The sequence below is a fragment of the Arachis stenosperma genome, chromosome 6, assembly GCF_014773155.1.
Source record: "Arachis stenosperma cultivar V10309 chromosome 6, arast.V10309.gnm1.PFL2, whole genome shotgun sequence".
NCBI lineage: Eukaryota > Viridiplantae > Streptophyta > Magnoliopsida > Fabales > Fabaceae > Arachis > Arachis stenosperma.
This window is the reverse complement of record NC_080382.1, coordinates 34,123,469-34,138,373: the sequence shown is the minus strand read 5'-3', so window position 1 is coordinate 34,138,373 and position 14,905 is coordinate 34,123,469. Positions and strand designations below refer to the sequence as shown.

General features: G+C 40.2%; 1 non-coding gene across 1 annotated transcript; it reads left to right on the top strand.

The window, feature by feature from the left end:
- The first annotated feature begins 8,699 nt into the window (after positions 1-8,699).
- LOC130938557 (small nucleolar RNA R71) lies at positions 8,700-8,807 on the top strand. Its single transcript, XR_009069719.1, has one exon. It is a non-coding gene; the product is annotated as a small nucleolar RNA R71 (small nucleolar RNA).
- The last annotated feature ends 6,098 nt before the right edge of the window (positions 8,808-14,905 follow it).

Genomic DNA, 14,905 nt, shown 5'->3' with positions numbered 1-14,905 from the left:
TGGTCACTCACTTGATTGTATCCTTTGAGACTTCTTAATTATTGATCCTTGCCCCTTTTTTTTTCAAGATTTATTGCATTCTTCTTTTGGCTAAGTGCTCTATAAGAGGGCGACTCTTTATGATAAGCTTTCAGTCAACACTCCCGAACCAGTTGGTTCAAGGTGCTAGGTGTTAAGACACCCCTAAGGACTTACTCCCTCAAGTCTCTTTCCCTCATACATACATACAACAGGCACATGGTTTGTTATTTTTCTTTCTTGAGACCTTGGTGTCCAGCACCTCTTTGTGTTACTAAGTGTTCTGTAGCAAAGGTCACTCTTGATAGTGGACTTTCAGCTGATAATCCCGGATTAGTTAATCCAAGTTACCAAGTGATGAGGCACCCTTAAGAGCTTATTCATCCAAGCATATCCCTTGCACATGAACACCACAGACACATGCCTCACTCTTCAAACCCTTGGTGCCTAGCATTATTTCTTATTGTTTTTCCTTTCTTTCTAACTTTTATTGCTCTTTCTCTTTTCTTATTAGGATCTTATTATTTAGTTAGTCTCATAGGATGTGTTTCAAGCATAAGATTCAGGATAGATAGTTGCCTTCTTTCCTTGTTGGTGAACCAACTTAGCTAACTAATCACCCTACCACAAACATTCAGAACTCACTTCACAAAATAACTCCACTCTTGTTCTTATCATAATATTTTCTTTTTGATTAACTTAAAGGACAGGCATACAAGTAAGAAAGATGAAGATGAAAACTAGGGACCTAGACTAGTGAGCATGGACCTAAGCAATAGCATTTTAAAGCATAATTAAAAATTCCTAAACTACTATGGAAGCATGTTTTGTTTCATACATGATTTTTCTTATTTAATGCTTTGAAAAAAATAGAACTAAAAAGGAACTCCACCACCTTTCACTTATTGGAATGCTCATGTTCCTTTGTCTTGGGATCCTCCTTGATTGTTTGAGTCCACATTCCCTTTGCGCTTCCCTATTAGCTTTTTCCAGAAACCAGCATCCTCCATCTTCTTCTTTAATTCTTTCTTTTGCTATTTCACCTTCCCCTCTTCTTGTTCTGTTAAGTCCTTGCGGACTGCCTCATAACTTGGGATGTCAGGGTGCAAGTTATGCATATACCCAGTCATATAAGTTAACTTGGCCTGAGTGTTTATGCTAAATTCTTCTCGATGTAGTTGTCTTCCTTCATTGAGCACACTGAATTCGTTGAAGGCTTTCATCTGAGCTATCTAGCGTTGGTTGAGTTCTTACAGGCGTTTGTCCTGGCTTTCTTGCCTTTCGGACACTTGATTAATGGCTTGGGTGAGCTGGGAGTAATGCTCCTGTTGCAACTCCATTTGCTGTTTCTGCCACTCCTGTTGCAACTCCATTTGCAACTCCATTTGCCATTTGCAACTAGAGAGTACCAAAGTCTAGCACCTGGATCATTCTTCTCGGCTGAATCCTGGATCCCTTCAGCTATAATTTCATGCACATTGATGCTTCCACCCTTCACTAGGAAATGTACCATGGTGGCTCGAGCAATATTGACCTCAGAATTATTTGCGGCTGGAAGGATAGACCTCTTTACTAGCTCAAACCATCCCTTGGCTTCTAGGATAAGGTATCCTCTCCTAATGAACCTCGATCTCTTGTCCAAGTATCTTTCCCAATCAAACCCAATAACACACATATCACTCACAATTTTTTCAAGTTCATCTTCCTTGGGAGCATTACTTATTCTTACTTGATAGCTAAACTCATCAAAATGAGGTGATTTTAGCTGAAGAGTCCTTGTTATAGCATTGGGGCTGAAGTCCACCTCTGTTCCTCTTACATAACTTTTGAAGGTGGGGGCCCTAGTACTGTCTTCTCTGACTGTATTTGCATAGAACTCTTTGATGAGGTTTGTATTTATCTTTGTCTCTGGGTTGGTGAGCTTTTGCCAACCCCTCTGTGTAATTGATGATTGGATTTTTGACGGTTTAGAATTTCACAAATGAAATCTCGTCGAAGTATAGTCTCTAAACCAACAATAATCCTCTCATACAAAAATTTGTTTGTCATAAGTACAAACCCCTAAAATCTATAAACCGAAGTATTTAAACCTCGGGTCGTCTCTTAAAGGACTTGCAGGGTAGTGTTCTTGTTATTGGTTATGGACTTGTTTATTTTGGGGTTTTGGATGAGAAATATGACTAGTAAATGGTAAGAAAACTTTATTAACAAAATGGTCTTGGCAAGGTTTGGTTGTCAAGGGTCTTCATCATTATCACTAGCCACAAGTATGGTAGTTGCAAGGATTAATCCCACTTAGTCATCCTTAAATCAATTAATAAAGGAAAGTCAAGTGAGTTATATCAATCCTAGTCCATAAATCCTAGCTTTCCACTAATTGGATTAATGAAGGTGGTGCGCGAAATTGTGAACAATACTTTTTTTTCACAACTCAAATAATCCCCGGTAATGGCTCCAAGAACTTGGTGGCTCAATACCATGGCATTACACAACTTCGCACAACTAACCAGCAAGTGCACTGGGTCGTCCAAGTAATAAACCTTACGTGAGTAAGGGTCGATCCCACGGAGATTGTTAGTATTGAAGCAAGCTATGGTCATCTTGTAAATCTTAGTCAGGCAAACTCAGATGTATATGGTGATGAACGAAAATAACATAAAGATAAAGATAGAGATACTTATGTATATCATTGGTGTAAGAGCTTCAGACAAGTGTATGAAGATGCTTTCCCTTCCGTCTCTCTGCTTTCCTAATGTCTTCATCCAATCCTTTCTTACTCCTTCCCATGGCAAGCTCGTGTAAGGTTTCACTGTTGTCAGCAGCTACCTCCCATCCGCGCAGTGAAAGCTAATGCACACACTCTGTCACAGTGCTGCCAATCACCGGTTTGGTTCCCTCCCCTACCGGAATAGAATAACTCTTTTGCGTCTGTCACTAACGCCCAGTAGGTTACAGGTTTGAAGCACGTCACAGTCATTCAATCATTGAATCCTACTCAGAATACCACAGACAAGGTTAGACCTTCCGGATTCTCTTGAATGCTGCCATCAGTTCTTTCCTATACCACGAAGACTCTGATCTCACGGAATGGCTGGCTCGTTTGTCAGGTGAGCACTCGGTTGTCAGGCGATCAACCATGCATCGTGCAATCCGGAATCCAAGAGATATTCACTAAGCCTCAAATGCTTGTAGAACAAGAGTGGTTGTCAGTCACCTTGTTCATAGGTGAGAATGATGATGAGTGTCAATCATCACCTTCATCAAGTTGAAGAACAAGTGATATCTTGGTAAAAGAACAAGCGGAATTGAATAGAAGAACTATAGTAATTGCATTAATACTCGAGGTACAGCAGAGCTCCACACCTTAATCTATGGTGTGTAGAAACTCCACCGTTGAAAATACATAAGAACAAGGTCTAGGCATGGCCGTGAGGCCAGCCTCCCTAAAGTGATCAAAGGATCAAAAATAATCCAAAGATTTCTAATACAATAGCAACAGGTCTTACTTATAAGAAACTAGTAGCCTAAGGTGTACAGAAATGAGTAAATGACATAAAAATCCTCTTCCGGGCCCACTTGGTGTGTGCTTGGGCTGAGCAATGAAGCAAATTTCGTGTAGAGACTCTTCTTGGAGTTAAACGCCAGCCTTGGTGCCAGTTTGGGCGTTTAACTCCCATTTGGGTGCCAGTTCCAGCGTTTAACGCTGGGATTTCTTGAGGTGACTTTGAACGCCGGTTTGGGCCATCAAATCTTGGGCAAAGTATGGACTATCATATATTGCTGGAAAGCCCAGGATGTCTACTTTCCAACGCCGTTGAGAGCGCGCCAATTGGGCTTCTGTAGCTCCAGAAAATTTGCTTCGAGTGCAGGGAGGTCAGAATCCAACAGCATCTGCAGTCCTTTTTGGTCTCTGGATCAGATTTTTGCTCAGGTCCCTCAATTTCAGCCAGAAAATACCTGAAATCACAGAAAAACACACAAACTCATAGTAAAGTCCAGAAAAGTGAATTTTAACTAAAAACTAATAGAAATATACTAAAAACTAACTAGATCATATCAAAAACATACTAAAAACAATGCCAAAAAGTATACAAATCATCCGCTCATCACAACACCAAACTTAAATTGTTGCTTGTCCCCAAGTAACTGAAAATCAAATAAGATAAAAGGAAGAGAATATGCAATGAATTCCAAAAACATCTGTGAAGATCAGTATTAATTAGATGAGCGGGGCTTTTAACTTTTTGCCTCTGAACAGTTTTGGCATCTCAATCTATCCTTTGAAATTCAGAATGGTTGGCTTCTTTAGGAACTTAGAATCCAGATAGTGTTAATGATTCTCCTAGTAAAGTATGATGATTCTTGAACATAGCTATTTATTGAGTCTTGGCTGTGGCCCAAAGCACTCTGTCTTTCCAGTATTACCACCGGATACATACATGCCACAGACACATAATTGGGTGAACCTTTTCAGATTGTGACTTAGCTTTGCTGAAGTCCCCAATTAGAGGTGTCCAGGGTTCTTAAGCACACTCTTATTTTCCTTGGATCACAACTCTTATTATTATTTTTTTTTTCGTTTTCTCTTTTTTTTTTTTTTGAATAGCAATGCTTTTTCTTGCTTCAAGAATCATTTTATTGATTTTTCAGATCCTCAATAACATGTCTCCTTTTTCATCATTCTTTCAAGAGCCAACATTCATGAACCACAAATTCAAGATACATATGCACTGTTTAAGCATACATTCAGAGAACAAAAATATTGCCACCACATCAAAATAATTAAACTATTATAAAATTCAAAATTCATGCAATTCTTTCTTTTTCAATTAAGCACATTTTTATTCAAGAAAGGTGATGGATTCATAGGACATTCATAACTTTAAGGCATAGACACTAAGACACTAATGATCATAAGACACAAGCATGGATAACATAAAGCACCAAAATTCGAAAAACAAAGGAATAAAGAACAAGGAAATCAAGGAATGGGTCCACCTCAGTGATGGCGGCTCTTCCTTGCTTTTGAAGGTCCTATGGAGTGTTTGAGCTCCTCAATATCTCTTCCTTGCCTTTGTTGCTCCTCTCTCATGATTCTTTGTTCTTCTCTAATTTCATGGAGGAGAATGGAGTGTTCTTGGTGCTCCACCCTTAGTTGTCCCATATTGGAACTCAACTCTCCTAGGGAGGTGTTTAGTTGCCCCCAATAGTCTTGTGGAGGAAAGTGCATCCCTTGAGGAATCTCAGGGATCTCATGATGAGTGGGATCTCTTGTGTACTCCATCCTTTTCTTAGTGATGGGCTTGTCCTCATCAACGGTGATGTCTCCCTCTATGTCAACTCCCACTGAATAACAGAGGTGACAAATGAGGTGAGGAAAGGCTAACCTTGCCAAGGTAGAGGTCTTGTCCGCCACCCTATAGAGTTCTTGGGCCATAACCTCATGAACCTCTATTTCTTCTCCAATCATGATGCTATGGATCATGATAGCCCGGTCTATGGTAACTTCGGACCGGTTGCTAGTGGGAATGATTGAGCGTTGTATGAACTCTAACCATCCTCTAGCCACGGGTTTGAGGTCATGCCTTCTCAATTGGACCGGCTTTCCTCTTGAATCTTGCTTCCATTGTGCGCCCTCTTCACATATGACTGTGAGGACTTGGTCCAACCTTTGATCAAAGTTGACCCTTCTAGTGTAAGGGTGCTCATCTCCTTACATCATAGGCAAGTTGAACGCCACCCTCACACTTTCCGGACTAAAATCCAAGTATTTCCCCCGAACCATAGTAAGATAATTCTTTGGATCCGGGTTCACACTTTGGTCATGGTTCTTGGTGATCCATGCATTGGCATAGAACTCTTGAACCATCAAGATTCCGACTTGTTGAATGGGGTTGGTAAGTACTTCCCAACCTCTTCTTCGGATCTCATGGCGGATCTCCGGATATTCACCCTTTTTGAGTGAAAAGGGAACTTCGGGGATCACTTTCTTCAAGGCCACAACTTCATAGAAGTGGTCTTGATGCACCCTTGAGAGGAATCTATCCATCTCCCATGACTCGGAGGTGGAAGCCTTTGCCTTCCCTTTCCTCTTTCTAGAGGTTTCTCCGGCCTTGGATGCCATAAATGGTTATGGAAAAACGAAAAAGCAACGCTTTCACCACACCAAACTTAAAATGTTTGCTCGTCCTCGAGCAAAAGAAGAAAGAAGAGAGTAGAAGAAGAAGAAATGAGGAAGAGGGAGATGGTGGTGTATTCGGCCAAGGAGGGGGAGAAGTGGTGTTTAGGTAGTGGGAAAATGAAGGGGTAAAGAGGGGTTTATATAGGAAAGAGGGGGATGAGGGTTCGGCCATTTGAGGTTGGGTTTGGGAGGGAAAGTGGTTTGAATTTGAAGGGTGAGGTTGGTGGGGTTTTATGAAGGATGGATGTGAGTGGTGAAGAGAAAGATGAGATTTGATAGGTGAGGGGTTTTTTGGAAAGAGGTGTTGAGGTGATTGGTGAATGGGGGAAGAAGAGAGAGAGTGATGGTAGGGTCCTGTGGGGTCCACAGATCCTGTAGTGTCAAGGAAAAGGCATCCTTGCACCAAATGGCATCAAAATCCACGTTTTGAGCCTTTCTGGCGTTAAACGCCAGGCTGGTGCCCATTCCTGGCGTTTAACGCCAGGTTTTTGCCCTTTACTGGCGTTTAACGCCAGTCTGGTGCCCCTTTCTGGCGTTAAACGCCCAGAATGGTGCCAGACTGGGCGTTAAACACCCAACAGCTAGGCTGACTGGCGTTTAAACGCCAGCAGCATCTTCCTCCAGGGTGTGCTGTTTCTCTTCCTGTTTTTCATTCTGTTTTTGCTTTTTTCATTGTTTTTGTGACTTCTTATGATCATCAACCTACAAAAAAGATAAAATAACAAAAGAAAATAGTTAACTATAAAACATTGGGTTGCCTCCCAACAAGCACTTCTTTACTGTCATTAGCTTGACAGAGGACTCTCATGGAGCCTCAGAGATGCTCAGAACCGTGTTGGAACTTCCCAACACCAAACTTAGAGTTTGAATGTGGGGGTTCAACACCAAACTTAGAGTTTGATTGTGGCCTCCCAACACCAAACTTAGAGTCTGACTGTGGGGGCTCTGTTTGGCTCTGTTTTGAGAGAAGCTCTTTATGCTTCTTCTCCATGATGACAGAGGGATATCCTTGGGCCTTAAACACCAAGGATTCTTCATTCACTTGAATGATCAACTCTCCTCTATCAACATCAATCACAGCCTTTGCTGTGGCTAGGAAGGGTCTGCCAAGGATGATGGATTCATCCATGCACTTCCCAGTCTCTAGGACTATGAAATCAGTAGGAATGTAATGGTCTTTAACCTTAACCAGAACATCCTCTACAAGTCCATAGGCTTGTTTTCTTGAGTTGTCTGCCATCTCTAGTGAGATTTTTGCAGCTTGCACCTCAAAGATCCCTAATTTCTCCATTACAGAGAGGGGCATGAGGTTTACACTTGACCCCAAGTCACACAAGGCCTTCTTGAAGGTCATGGTGCCTATGGTACAAGGTATAGAAAACTTCCCAGGATCCTGCCTCTTTTGAGGCAATTGCTGCCTAGACAAGTTATCCAGTTCTTTGGTGAGCAAAGGGGGTTCATCCTCCCAAGTCTCATTTCCAAATAACCTGTCATTTAGCTTCATGATTGCTCCAAGGTATTTAGCAACTTACTCCTCAGTGACATACTCATCCTCTTCAGAGGAAGAATACTCATCAGAGCTCATGAAAGGCAGTAGTAAGTCCAAGGGAATCTCTATGGTCTCAGTTTGAGCCTCAGATTCCCAAGGTTCCTCATTGGGGAACTCATTGGAGGCCAGTGGACGTCCAGTGAGGCCTTCCTCAGTGGCGTTCACTGCCTCTTCTTCCTCCCAGAATTCGGCCATATTTATGGCTTTGCACTCTCCTTTTGGATTTTCTTCAGTGTTACTTGGGAGAGTGCTTGGGGGAAGTTCAGTAATTTTCTTGCTCAGCTGACCCACTTGTCCTTCCAAATTCCTAATGGAGGATCTAGTTTCAGTCATGAAACTTTGAGTGGTTTTGATTAGATCAGAGACCATGGTTGCTAAGTCAGAGGTATTCTGCTTAGAGCTCTCTGTCTGTTGCTGAGAAGATGATGGAAAAGGTTTACCATTGTTAAACCTGTTTCTTCCACCATTATTATTGAAACCTTGTTGAGGTCTCTCTTGATTCTTCCATGAGAGATTTGGGTGATTTCTCCATGAAGAATTATAGGTGTTACCATAGGGTTCTCCCAGGTAATTTGCCTCTTCCATTGAAGGGTTCTCAGGATCATAAGCTTCTTCCTCAGATGAAGCATCCTTAGTACTGTTTGGTGCATTTTGCATTCCAGACAGACTTTGAGAAATTAGATTGACTTGTTGAGTCAATATTTTATTCTGAGCCAAAATGGCATTCAGAGTGTCAATTTCAAGAACTCCTTTCTTCTGACTAGTCCCATTGTTCACAGGATTCCTTTCAGAAGTGTACATGAATTGGTTATTTGCAACCATTTCAATCAGTTCTTGAGCTTCAGTAGGCGTCTTCTTCAGATGAAGAGATCCTCCAGCAGAGCTATCCAAAGACATCTTGGATAGTTCAGAGAGACCATCATAGAAAATACCTATGATGCTCCATTCAGAAAGCATGTCTGAAGGACATCTTCTAATTAATTGTTTGTATCTTTCCCAAGCTTCATAGAGGGATTCTCCATCCTTCTGTCTGAAGGTTTGGACTTCCACTCTAAGCTTACTCCATCTTTATGGTGGAAAGAACTTTGCCAAGAAGGCATTGACTAGCTTTTCCCAAGAGTCCAGGCTTTCTTTAGGTTGAGAATCCAACCATATTCTAGCTCTGTCTCTTACAGCAAAAGGGAATAGCATCAGTCTATAGACCTCAGGGTTAACCCCATTAGTCTTGACTGTGTCACAGATTTGCAAGAATTCAGCTAAGAACTGATGAGGATCTTCCATTGGAAGTCCATGGAACTTGCAATTCTGTTGCATTAGAGAAACTAATTGAGGCTTAAGCTCAAAGTTGTTTGCTCCAATGGCAGGGATAGAGATGCTTCTCCCATAGAAATCAGGAGTAGGTGCAGTAAAGTCACCCAGCACCTTCCTTGCATTGTTGGCATTGTTGTTGTTTTCGGCTGCCATGTGTTCTTCTTCCTTGAAGAATTCGGTCAGGTCCTCTAAAGAGAGTTGTGCCTTGGCTTCTCTTAGCTTTCTCTTCAAGGTCCTTTCAGGTTCAGGATCAGCTTCAACAAGAATGCCTTTGTCTCTGCTCCTGCTCATATGAAAGAGAAGAGAAAAAAAAAATGTGGAATCCTCTATGTCACAGTATAGAGATTCCTTGAAATGTCAGAGGAAAAGAGAAATAGAAAGAAGAAGGAGAAGAAGAATTCGAACTTTAGTTAGATAAGGTTCAAATTGTGTATTCAAAAGGAGTGGTACTCCATAAATAGAAGGATGTGGGAAGGAGGGAAGAGAATTTTCGAAAATTCATTTAAAAGATTTTGAAAACATTTTGAAAATTTGATTGATAATTTTCGAAAATTAAAAGTGAAAAAGAAATCAAGTGATTTTTGAAAAAGATTTTGAAATTAGAAATTAAAAAGATTTGATTGAAAACTATTTTGAAAAAGATGTGGTTAAGAAGATATGATTGAAAAGTTATGGTCAAAGAGATGAGATTGAGAAGATATGATTTGAAAACAATTTTAAAGATATAATTTGAAAACAATTTGAAAAAGATTTGATCTTTAAAAATTAATAACTTTCCTAACAAGAAAAGATATGATTCAAACATAAAACCTTTCTCAACAGAAAAGGCAACAATTTTGAGATGTTCAATCAAATCATTAATTGTTAGTAAGTATCTTTTAAAAAGGAAAGAAATTGATTTTGAAAACATTTGATTGAAAAGATTTGATTTGAAAAAGATTTGATTTTGAAAAACTAAAAAAAAATTGATTTGAAAACAAAATCTTCCCCCTAGCACCATCCTGGCGTTAAACGCCCAGAATGGTATACATTCTGGCGTTTAACGCCCAAAATGCTACCTCTTTGGGCGTTAAACGCCCAACCAGGTGCCCTGGCTGGCGTTTAAACGCCAGTCTGCCTTCTTCACTGGGCATTTTTGAATGCTCAGCTTTTTCTGTATAATTCCTCTGCAGTATGTTCTGAATCTTCAATTCTTTGTATCATTGACTTGAAAAGACACCAATTAAAAATATTTTTGGATTTTTTAATAATCAAAATGCAAAAGGAATCAATTAACAATGCATGCAAGACACCAAACTTAGCAGTTTGTATACTACTGACACTATATGAGACACACAAAATACTTCAAGTCAATAGAATTCAAAGATCAAAACAAAGAAATATATGCATGGATTCGAAAATTATAACAAAAACATGCATTTGACACCAAACTTAGGATGAGACACTAAACTTAAGCAAGAAACATCAAATATTTTTGGTCTTTTTATGATTTTGTAAAATTTTTTTGTGTTTTTCGAAAATTAAGTGGGAAAAGGCATCAAAATTCTTAATGAGAATTCCAGGAATCAGTGCAATGCTAGTCTAAGACTCCGGTCCAGGAATTAGACATGGCTTTACAGCCAGCCAAGCTTTCAAAGAAAGCTTCGGTCCAAAACACTAGACATGACCAGAGGCCAGCCAAGCCTTAGCAAATCACTGCTCCAAAAGCAAGATTGATAAGAAATCAACAAGTTCTTGTGGTGATAAGTTGAAACCTCGGTCCAATGAGATTAGACATGGCTTCTCAGCCAGCCAGATTTCAACAAATCATCATGAAACTCTAGAATTCATCTTCAAGAATTTCAAAAAAAAATAATACCTAATCTAAGCAACAAGATGAACCGTCAGTTGTCCAGCCTAAACAATCCCGGGCAATAACACCAAAAACTTGATGTTGTTGCCGGATCTTGGCACTGATGTTACCAAAAGCTTGCTCAAAACTTGAACAATCCCCGGCAACGGCGCCAAAAACTTGGTGTGCGAAATTGTGAACAATACTTTTTTTTCACAACTCAAATAATCCCCGGTAATGGCTCCAAGAACTTGGTGGCTCAATACCATGGCATTACACAACTTCGCACAACTAACCAGCAAGTGCACTGGGTCGTCCAAGTAATAAACCTTACGTGAGTAAGGGTCGATCCCACGGAGATTGTTAGTATTGAAGCAAGCTATGGTCATCTTGTAAATCTTAGTCAGGCAAACTCAGATGTATATGGTGATGAACGAAAATAACATAAAGATAAAGATAGAGATACTTATGTATATCATTGGTGTAAGAGCTTCAGACAAGTGTATGAAGATGCTTTCCCTTCCGTCTCTCTGCTTTCCTAATGTCTTCATCCAATCCTTTCTTACTCCTTCCCATGGCAAGCTCGTGTAAGGTTTCACTGTTGTCAGCAGCTACCTCCCATCCGCGCAGTGAAAGCTAATGCACACACTCTGTCACAGTGCTGCCAATCACCGGTTTGGTTCCCTCCCCTACCGGAATAGAATAACTCTTTTGCGTCTGTCACTAACGCCCAGTAGGTTACAGGTTTGAAGCACGTCACAGTCATTCAATCATTGAATCCTACTCAGAATACCACAGACAAGGTTAGACCTTCCGGATTCTCTTGAATGCTGCCATCAGTTCTTGCCTATACCACGAAGACTCTGATCTCACGGAATGGCTGGCTCGTTTGTCAGGCGAGCACTCGGTTGTCAGGCGATCAACCATGCATCGTGCAATCCGGAATCCAAGAGATATTCACTAAGCCTCAAATGCTTGTAGAACAAGAGTGGTTGTCAGTCACCTTGTTCATAGGTGAGAATGATGATGAGTGTCAATCATCACCTTCATCAAGTTGAAGAACAAGTGATATCTTGGTAAAAGAACAAGCGGAATTGAATAGAAGAACTATAGTAATTGCATTAATACTCGAGGTACAGCAGAGCTCCACACCTTAATCTATGGTGTGTAGAAACTCCACCGTTGAAAATACATAAGAACAAGGTCTAGGCATGGCCGTGAGGCCAGCCTCCCTAAAGTGATCAAAGGATCAAAAATAATCCAAAGATTTCTAATACAATAGCAACAGGTCTTACTTATAAGAAACTAGTAGCCTAAGGTGTACAGAAATGAGTAAATGACATAAAAATCCTCTTCCGGGCCCACTTGGTGTGTGCTTGGGCTGAGCAATGAAGCAAATTTCGTGTAGAGACTCTTCTTGGAGTTAAACGCCAGCCTTGGTGCCAGTTTGGGCGTTTAACTCCCATTTGGGTGCCAGTTCCAGCGTTTAACGCTGGGATTTCTTGAGGTGACTTTGAACGCCGGTTTGGGCCATCAAATCTTGGGCAAAGTATGAACTATCATATATTGCTGGAAAGCCCAGGATGTCTACTTTCCAACGCCGTTGAGAGCGCGCCAATTGGGCTTCTGTAGCTCAAGAAAATTCGCTTCGAGTGCAGGGAGGTCAGAATCCAACAGCATCTGTAGTCCTTTTTGGTCTCTGGATCAGATTTTTGCTCAGGTCCCTCAATTTCAGCCAGAAAATACCTGAAATCACAGAAAAACACACAAACTCATAGTAAAGTCCAGAAAAGTGAATTTTAACTAAAAACTAATAGAAATATACTAAAAACTAACTAGATCATATCAAAAACATACTAAAAACAATGCCAAAAAGTATACAAATCATCCGCTCATCAGAAGGCTAGAGTTAATGGCTATCAACTATCAATCAATTGGACACTAGTGACTCAAGAAATCCTAAGTTACCTTCTCAAGCCAAGAACATAAAATTCTAGTCTAACATTCTTCCAAGCATTTAATCAAACACTTGGAAGGCACAAAAGAAAAGTATAGTCAATCACAACAAGAATGAATTCTAACTACAATTGAATGCAAAGAATTAACAACAACAATCAAGGAAATCACAATTATCATGAATTACCTCAAATTGCATTATTGAAAGAAAATAAAGAGAACAAGAGTATCTCAATTACAAAACCTAAAAACAAAATAAGAGAAATTACAACAAGAGAATAGGGATAGAGAGAAGAACCAAAGTGTAGCAATCACCAATTGGAGGTAGAAGTAGAAGGAGACTTGAATTAAACCTAGAACTTTAAGATCCTAATCTAACCCTAATTCCTAATCCTAATTCTAGAGAGAAGTGAGAGCTTCTCTCTCTAAAAACTAGTTTTAACTACTTCTAAAATTAAACTATGACTAATGATCAAAAGTATGTAAAGTATGTTCATTCCCCCTTCAATCCTTGGCTTAAATAGCATCAGAAATGAGTTGGATTGGGCCCACAAGGCTTCTAAAATCGCTGGCCACGTGTTGCATTAAGTGGGTCATGTGCCACCATCGGCGCGTCCGCGTACCATGCGCGTGCGCGCCTCTATGCGCAATGCAACTATGGCAAATCTTATATCGTTTCGAAGCCCCGAATGTTAGCTTTCCAACCCAACTAGAACTGCATCATTTGGACCTCTGTAGCTCAAGTTATGGTCATTTAAGTGCGAAGAGGTCAGCTTGACAGCTTTCCGGTTCTTTCATTTCTTCATGAGTTCTCCAACTTTTCATGCTTTCTTTCTTCATTCCCTTGATCCAATCTTTGCCTCCTAAACCTTAAATCACTTAACAAACATATCAAGGCATCTAATGGAATCAAGATAAATTACATTTAGCTATTTTAAGACCTAAAAAGCATGTTTTCACTCTTAAGCACAATTATGGGAGAAGTTATAAAACCATGCTATTTTATTGAATAAATGTGGGTAAAAGGTTATAAAATCCCCTAAAATCAATACAAGATAAACCCTACAAATGGGGTTTATCAGTAATCTTCTCCCTGACCCTAGGGCACTCATCCTTATCGAACTGGAATGTCAATTCTGGTAAGATTTTCTTGTTTTTGATCCATTCATATTGAAGCTCATAGAAGGCGGTCTTGAATCTCCCAGCATCGGAAGGAGGCTGCTCCATGGGCTCCTTCCCTCTTCTTCTTTTAGAGCTGGATGAAGCCATGAGTGATGGTTGATGTGTTTGTTACTCACAAGATGGCTAGGAGGGTGTGTATAAAAATTTTGGTGAATGATGAAATGTGTGTGTTCGAAAGAGGGAAGGGAGATGAATGAGAACAAGAAGTGTACGGAGAGGGTGTAGAATGAGGATCATTTATATAGAAGAATGGTGGGTGTTTGAAAGGTGTGGATTGATAGTGTTGTTTTGTGATGGACGGCTGGGGCTTAACCTTGGATGAGCACAAGGATCACCTCTTTTATGAGATTCTTGGTTCGGTCTCCAAGGCTATCCACTTTCCAATGTTGCATGGCAACACTTTCCAAGATACTCCCCTTGGAGACAAGTGTATAAGTTCCTTGGCATAGTGGCCGAATCTCCCTTCCTTGATTGTCCTATCAAGTACCATCAATACCTTTTTTGATTTCCTATACAAGACAAAAGGAATGCAAACGGTTAATTGAAATTGTTGGTGGGAAAGATTAAGGTGTGAACTAACTACTAAAAAAATCTTTTTCTTTTGTTTTTGAAATATCTAAACAACTAAATGCTTTTCATGGATACAAATCAATCGACCATTCAAGTACCCATGCATGCAACGTAGGTAACACTAAACTTGTTTGTGATCATATGGTGCAACAAGATTTGAAAGGGGTCTTATACTATTGAGTGTGTTCAAGCCCTCTTGGTGTGCCTTGAACACCAAACTTATCATGTACTATATGTTGCATGTAGGGATGCTCATATTGTTTGTCGAAGTTGATTTAGAATCCATGAACTTTGCTTTATTACTACT